This window comes from Papio anubis, chromosome 7 (assembly GCF_008728515.1).
Source record: "Papio anubis isolate 15944 chromosome 7, Panubis1.0, whole genome shotgun sequence".
NCBI lineage: Eukaryota > Metazoa > Chordata > Mammalia > Primates > Cercopithecidae > Papio > Papio anubis.
Genome location: NC_044982.1, coordinates 80,285,065 through 80,293,139, shown reverse-complemented (window position 1 = coordinate 80,293,139; position 8,075 = coordinate 80,285,065). Strand labels below are relative to the sequence as shown.

At 37.5% G+C, this 8,075-nt stretch overlaps 1 pseudogene; it reads left to right on the top strand.

Moving 5' to 3' along the window:
* The first annotated feature begins 1,882 nt into the window (after positions 1 to 1,882).
* LOC101002717 lies at positions 1,883 to 2,369 on the top strand (annotated as a pseudogene).
* The last annotated feature ends 5,706 nt before the right edge of the window (positions 2,370 to 8,075 follow it).

Sequence of the window (8,075 nt, the reverse complement as noted above, 5' to 3'; positions counted from 1 at the left end):
ATAATAAAATATCGATATTACATATTTGATTTCCTTAAATATTTCTACACTTATTTCTAAATCTTCCTCAAGCTAACAAAACATCTTTTTCGTTAAGAAAACTAAATATAGTTTGGTGATTGTCTTTCTAAAACGATGGCCTCAGCTTGCTGAGATTTCTTAAATAACGAAAGGATAACAGTCATACTTAATGGTCTGCAATCCTGATAGGAAATAAGGAGTGCTATTTATAGTAGCTATAGCAATAATTCCAAAATCTAAAGAAGATGGCACATAGCCCACATCCTTTGGTCTTGAATCATAGTATTACCTAATTTTCAAATTAGTTTAGTTTGCATTTACATTCAAACTGACTATAATACTCAAGTGAATACTTTCATATATTTTACTTCTAAGTTATGTATGCCTTCCAGTTGTTTAAAAGTTTAGCCTAAAGCTACCTCCTTACATATTTTAAGTTTGGCCTAAAGGCTTCTCCATACATAGTGAACTGTAACCTAAGTGGAGATGTAAGCAGACTGATACCTACTCTTTTGTCAATCACTGAGTTTCATCCAGTCAAAGGTGGCTAACAGTTCAAGCCCATATTCAAATAAGGCAATGTCTAGGTGTGCCAAATCTGTTTCTATATCTCACTGCCATTTTCTGTACCTAACTTTCCTTTTTACTGTTAAAAAATGTTTTTTCTACCACGTGGTAGCGCCAGAGTCTCTCTGAACCTATTCTAGTTCTGGAGCTGTCTGATATGGGAATTGTTCTCTGCTCCATTAAACTATTAAACTTAATTTGTCCAAGGTTTTTCTTTTAATGCAGTCTAAACCTATAGTTTTTAAAAGACATTTTAAAAAGGCTTTTTAATAAAATTATAAAGAACTTCAAACATACACAAAATAAACAACATATTTTAATGAAACCCTGATTTCTCCATGTGTCAATCACTGTGTTCCAATAACCATGGTGAATCCTGCCCCATTCATACATTTATCCACTTTCCCCTGCGCTACTTTATTAGGAAGCAAATCTTAAGTACTTTATCCTTTTATCTGCAAATGAATAATGAGGATTGCTTTTTAACACAATCAGTTACCATCACCACACCTAAGAAAACTGACAAATTTAATATTCTAAGATATCCAGTGTTGAAATTTCTGATTCTTTCATAAATGTGAGAAAATTTGTTGTACAGTTTATGTGAATCAAGATCTGGACAAAAAAATCCACACCTTGAAATGGTTGATGTTTTTTAAAATCTCTTCTAATCTGTAAGAACCTCGTCTAACCACTTTTTCTTGAATTTGTTTATTGAAGAAATTAACGGTTTGTTCCGTAGTTTCCCTCATTCTGGATTTTGCTGATTGAATCACATTGGGGTAGATTTACATATTCTTCATTCTCTATCTTCTACAAATTACAGTTTTCATAAGACTACTTTATAAATATTGTATCCATCCAAATAGAAGTGCATAATGCCTACCTCTTTGTTTCTCTCTCTGTTCCCCTCTCTCTCTCTCAATTTCTATGTTACTAGAAACCATGAATGACCAGTGCCTAGATCCATTAATTCTTCTGTGAAAAAAAGTTACTCCTCATCCACTATTTGGTTACCTAGTGGTATAGTTTGCATAAGAAAACAAGATAAGCCTTTAAATTGTTACTTTATTTACCGATTTTCAAACTATTGACTCAGTATAGTAACATCCTCCAATGATGATCAATTAATTTTGTGTTTGCTTTTTCAATATGAATAAATGAATTTAAAAATAAAAGACCTGCACGCTGGGCCGGACACACAGGACATGCTTCCGGCAGAGCTGGCTGTGATGCATGTTCTGTTCCATTCAGCATGTGTGTGTGTGCAGGACCTGGCTCGCTTCGCGCTGAGATGGCTGAGCAGTCAGACAAGGGCATAAAATACTACACCCTGGGAGAGATTAAGAAGCACAATCACAGCAAAAGCACCAGGGTGATCTTGCACCACAAGGTATGTGATATGACCAGACTTCTTCATGAGCATTTCCGTGGGGAAGAAGTCTTCAGGGAACAAGCTGTAGGTGATGCTCCTGAAAACTCAGGATATCATGCACTCTACAGATGCTAGAGAATTGTGTAAAGCATGTATCATTGGGGGGCTTTATCCAGATGACAGATCAATCACAAATTCAGAAATTCTTTTTACTACTGTTGATTCTCACGCTAGTTAGTGGACCAATTGGGTGATCCTGACCATCTCAGCACTCACCGTAGCCCTGAGATATCACCTCTACATGGCCATATCTCAGAAGCCCATGAAAGAAAAGACTGCTCTGGACAAAGGAGAAAAAAAGCCAATGTTAACTACTTCGACTGAGAGAAAACTTTACCTGAAATAACAATTTTAATGTGTCTGTTTCCCTTTCCTCTTACATTAAAAACAAAAGAAAAAGAACTGTTTTATTCTTTCCACTCTTGAATAAGTGTGCCTTCTTACTCATCAACTTTATTTTGATCTTTCTTCACTACATAATTTACTTATCGTAAGTATGATCTTTTAAAAATATATCTGGCTTTAAAAATACACAAAATACGTAAAAATGAAAGAGGTACATAGCCCTGCTTTCAGGTGGATTGTTCTCCAGTGAAAAGTCATAACTTCAAGTTTGTGCAGCCCATCGTTCTATGCTTCCAAAGTCCTGATTTTAGGAGATGGTTAACAGGAAGACATCGAGGGAAATAACCTTTATGAAACTTTCATATCTTGTGCTGTAGAAAATTTTTAGAAATATATTTAAGATTGTTGTGTTTGGGTAAATAAATGACAATTTCATTGGTGATTGTTATGTGTCAGCATTGGCTCAAAGTATTTTAATTGTATTACACATATTAACTCATTTAGTTCTTATATTGCTGTATCATCCCCATTTTACGGATAAAGATACTGAGGCACAGTGTAGTTAAATAATATGACCACTTTCATCTACTGTATAAGTAGAGAAGTTGAGCTTAAGTTTCAGAGACTGAGCCCATAACAACATGTTTTGCTATTGAAACTTACTTCAGTGTAGAAATTTCAAAAATGAAGTAATTCATCTATATTTTGAATAGCAAGGAACTTAAATCCCTGCACAGCTTTGAAAAAACAAATAAAGCAATTCACACAGACCAAGTACCAGACCAATCAAAGAAATTATTTCTAGCAAAAGAGAAAATATGAGATTATTTAGACATAAAATATGGAACTTTGACTTCCGAAGGTACAGAACTAAAACATTAAGAACTTTCTGAACTCAAAGACATTTGGAAACCAGCAAGGTAGGGTGGAAAGTTCAGTCAGAATCAAACATACCTAGATACAAATCCAGCCTTAACCACTTACTAGCAATGCATCCTTGGCTCTTACTAACATCCCGAAACCTGTTTTCTTTCCCTGTAAAATGAGAAACACAATAATCTTAAATCTTAATATCAATCTCTTCAGTTATTTAGTAAATTGCTAAATGGCTTCCTATAGGCATTCAATGAATGGTCATTTCTGATTCTTTAACTTATTCAGTGTTTTAATATTTCATTTTACATATTTTTCAGTTAACCACTTTTTGTAAACTCTTCTGTGTAAAATTAAATGAACTTGAATGAGTCCCTGGATGTAAGCTTTGCTTCTTTTAACCAAAGAATAATTATTTTTGTCATCTTAACCTGGGCTAATTCTTTCAATTTCTGCTGAATCTCCTAGGAAATAGGTAGGGGAAAAATACTAGGCAATATAACTTTCATTAGATGACAATTTGGTGTGACTATAGGGAGTACTGAGCAAAGGGGGAAAACTAATTTTATAGAGAAGTCTAATTCAGAGAAAAGAGGCCTGTTTCGAGTCCCTTCATCAAAATTATGCAGTGATACAAGAAGAAACTTCCATGTTTCAAAGCAGAAAAAATGGAAATGTAAGTTTTGACACAGTCAATAACAGAGTTACCAAATTCACTGGCCAGTGGTACACATGTGCAATTTATATTTCTTAAATCACATACACATTGCTATCATTGGTGGATGTATCTGTCCCTCCAAAATTCCTGTGTTGGAACCTGATATCCAATGTGATAGTATGAAGAGATGGGGCCTTTGGGGAAGTGATAGAGTCATGATGGCTTCGTCCTCCTATATGGATTAGTGCTCTTATAACAGAGGTTGAAGAGCGCACTCCCCACCCTGCTCCTTTACCCACACCTTCCACCATATAAGGATGCAGCAAGAGGAGCCATCCAGAAGCAGAGAGCAGCCTTCACCAGACACTGAATCTACTGGCAGCTTGATCTTGGACTTCCCAGCCTCCAGAACTGTGATAAATAAATTTATATTGCTAACAAATTATCCATTCTTAGTGTTTTGTTTTAGCAGCATGAATGGGCTGAGATACACTGAGACACACACATACATGGCATACTCATTTGCAGTTCTCTATCCTCTAAGTAATGGCTAGTATTAGAATGTTGACCCTTTGCTCCCTGTGCTAGTCCTATGCACTTACCATGGGCCACTGGTAGCAATAGCAGTCCTTAATGCATTTTCAAGCCAAACATGGCAAGTCCTTAATGCACTTTCAAGCCAAAAATCCAGAATATACGAACATTGGGCATGAAATAGTAGGATGAGACCAGGATGGACACTGCGCCTACTGAAGATAATAATAAGGATTTGCTCAAAACACTCAGGTGCAAGAAATGACACATCTTCTCTATTAAAAAAATAAATCAAACTTTGTGGGACTCTATGCTTCCTGTTGCTCAGTTACAAGATACTTAATTCCTGCCAGAAAGCTTGAAGAGAAGGTTTTTATTCTGAAGTCCAGGGTTTCTACTGAGATTCCAATTGTCCATGTCAATAATGACAATAGTCAATTTAGATGAAGGAGACTCTACTCCTTATTTGTCTAGGTTGGGCTGAGGAGATTTGTCATTATTCATTCATTTAATGGATATTTACGGAGCACATACGATGTGCTAGGCACCATCTTGGAGATGAGTATTTAATAAAACAGACAAAAATCTCTTCTCCCATAGAGATTGTCTTTATTCTCTATTTCCCTGTGTTCCCCCCACCCCAACCCTGCACCTCTAGAAATTAAGTAAAGAATAATCAATGCTAAGGGGAAGTAGTGAAGCAGGGAAGACACACAGAATCAGAGTGAGAGGTTGACATTTTAGAATGAATGACCAGGGAAGGCCTCACGTAGCAGGTAAATAAGACTGAAGGAAGTCAGGGAATTAGCCATGTGGCTCTAGGGGAAGAGCAGCCTGTACAGAAGAAGCATAGAGCTTGAAGGCTATAAAGAGGGAGCAAGCCTGACTGTCAAGTACTTGGGAGGCTGGTGTGGCTGAAGGGAGTGAAAGAGGGGAAAAGTGATAGGAGGTAAAATCGGATTTTAAAAGCATTGGATAAGACAGAGTCATGCAGTCTCTAGGCAGGGACCCTTAAGGTTCTGGAATGAAAGTGGGATGTAAGTCTCAGTCACCCACTCACTCTCCACCCCCAACAGTCTCCCCATTCCAGCAGTTCTGCCTGAAGCTCTCCTTCTTTCTCATGGGTCAGCTTCTCCACTCAAAGTACCCAGTCCATTCTTGCTCCCACAGGGAAGGCAGGGCTCAATCTCAGTTAATCAGGCTAGAACCCTAAAGAAATCCTCTGTGAAGTGCCAGACTCCTCTGTTTTCTGCATGAAGGGAAAGGGCCATTTAAAATGGCCCAAAGCAAAGAAGATTAGATACCCAGACCTAATCCCAAAGGAAAAGGAAGGGGAGGTAAACATTACTCTCTGTGGAAGTGAGAACACAGAAATCAGCATCTCACCAAATTTTTCTAGGGCCCCGGGTACACGGCGGACTCTGAGGACAGTGTCTGCTATACAGAACGTCACTGACCATGGCCTATGGTAACTACTGATTTACTCTCTCTGTCACCATCTTTGAACTGTCAACTCTATGGGGGAAAAGACTGAGCTTTATTTAATTTTCCATCTCTCACTACTGAGACATAACTTGCAAGGTCAGTGCTCACCAAATGGTTGTTAAATAAGTGAAATAAACGAATGACAGGAATAATCAATAAATATTCATGTGCTTTGTAAAAGAACTGATTGCTCATGAAAGTCAATGCAAAAGAGAAGGCAGCCTGATATGGCACAGCCCAGCTTGAATGACCACCTCCAAAGTATCATAAGGGGTACTGTGTCAGAAACTACTGGTTGTTCCCCAGTATCCATTTTCTTCTTCTTATAAAGTCATATAATTTTTAGCAGGGCCCAGGAACACTCAGAAAAAAAAAAAATATTCTCAGCATCCCTAGCATCTTAGTGTGGCCTGTGGCCATGTTCTGGCCAAAAGGATATTTGGATGGATGTGAAAAGTATGTGTGTCCTTCAAGGAAGGAAAGTGTAGCACTTCACAGTGGTTGGGATGAGGATATGCCATGAGCCACTTTGGACCATGCTGAATGAACAGTACCCTATGGCTGACAAAGCAAAGGGAGAGGAGACTGTATCTCTAATACAGTGAAGTCTTTAAACCAGCATTGGACTTCTTATGCCTAGACTGTAAATAATCATTATTATGTTGGATCTCAATTACAGAAAGTGAGTCCATATCCTTATGAACATTGATGATTATTCAGTTTCCTACTTCATTAAGATTGAACCCCCAAGCAGAGCTTCTTGCTAAGGTAAGCTGAAAATAAACATTGAGAATGTTTAAAAGAATTTTAAAGCCATCAAAATGAATAATGATTTAGAAGAGATTCTGATGCTTTCGTCCTTAATTTGCCACAAGAGAACTGGAAAAATATAAACTCTGAGTTCTGTCTCATATGAATTAAAATACACTACCGATTATACATTCTGCAATTCTTCTTCAATTTGGCAAGATTTGTTGAGTTCATAAAAAGCAATGTCCATTTCCCCACTCTACCTCCTATTTGCTTTTATTAAACAGGCCTGTGGATTTGTGTTGACACAGCAAACAAAGGCAAGGTCAAACATTATGTGGTAAACTTAATCAGTATGAAAAACCAGGATAACTCTGAGTCTGGTAGATTCCATAGTCTAAATATTTTTCCCAATTTATTTCTCCTCTGCCACCCCACTGCCAGTGCCTCTTCGTTTCCTTAAAGTAAATTTATTGCCTCTAATCACAGCTCCTTCCAATTAAGCCATTGAAAATCAGAGTGCTTTTTACAAAATGGAAACCTGACGATATACTTTTGCTGCTCAAACATATTCTAAAGGTCCCTAAAATCTTCAAGATAGGGCTCCAAATCCAGAAAGAACAGACTTTTGTGATCTGGTCTCTGTCCCCTCATCTCCTACCCTATTGATATACTCAGCATTCCACAAATTTCTTACCGTTATTTCCATCTTCATGTTTTTATGTGTGCTCTTCCAATTGACATGAGCATATCTCTCCCAGTATGTCTTATGATAATTTCCTATTCTTCATCCCCTTTAAAATGTTTCTCAGATTTTCCCATGGTAATCATTCTTCTAGCCTGCTCTCAATGCATCCTCTCAATACCTCTGCAATGGAATTTAAACTGCACTGTTTGTTTCCTCTTCACTAGCTTTTACTTGCTCTTGAGGGAAAGTGTCATGGGTCTATATCTCTCCATCTCTGGCATCTCGCATCCTTCCTGCCATAGAGTAGCCACTAGGTAAATGCCAGATAAATGAATGAAACCTAATTATACAACCTTTTCCCCATCTCAAAAATATCTTCCATTTTTCAAGTTTGTATTTTGACTTGGAATATCTGGAAAATTGACTCAACTCTCCCTTTTAACTCAACACTGTTAAGTCAAACCAGGACAGTTCCAGAAAGGACAGAAGGCATCTACAAAGGGCCCCTGCCAACACTGATCACTTAACCAACTGAGAAGGGTGCCTGTTTGAAGGCAGAGCCATTGCCTTTACTATTACAGAAACCCAAATTGGAACAGAAGGATTTATGTGAGCTCAGAATTCATAATAATGACTGTTAATAACGCAGCAGAGGAATACAATCAAAATTGTCATAGTTGCATGCAAAATAACAACTTTAATTGGCAAAATTAAACTTC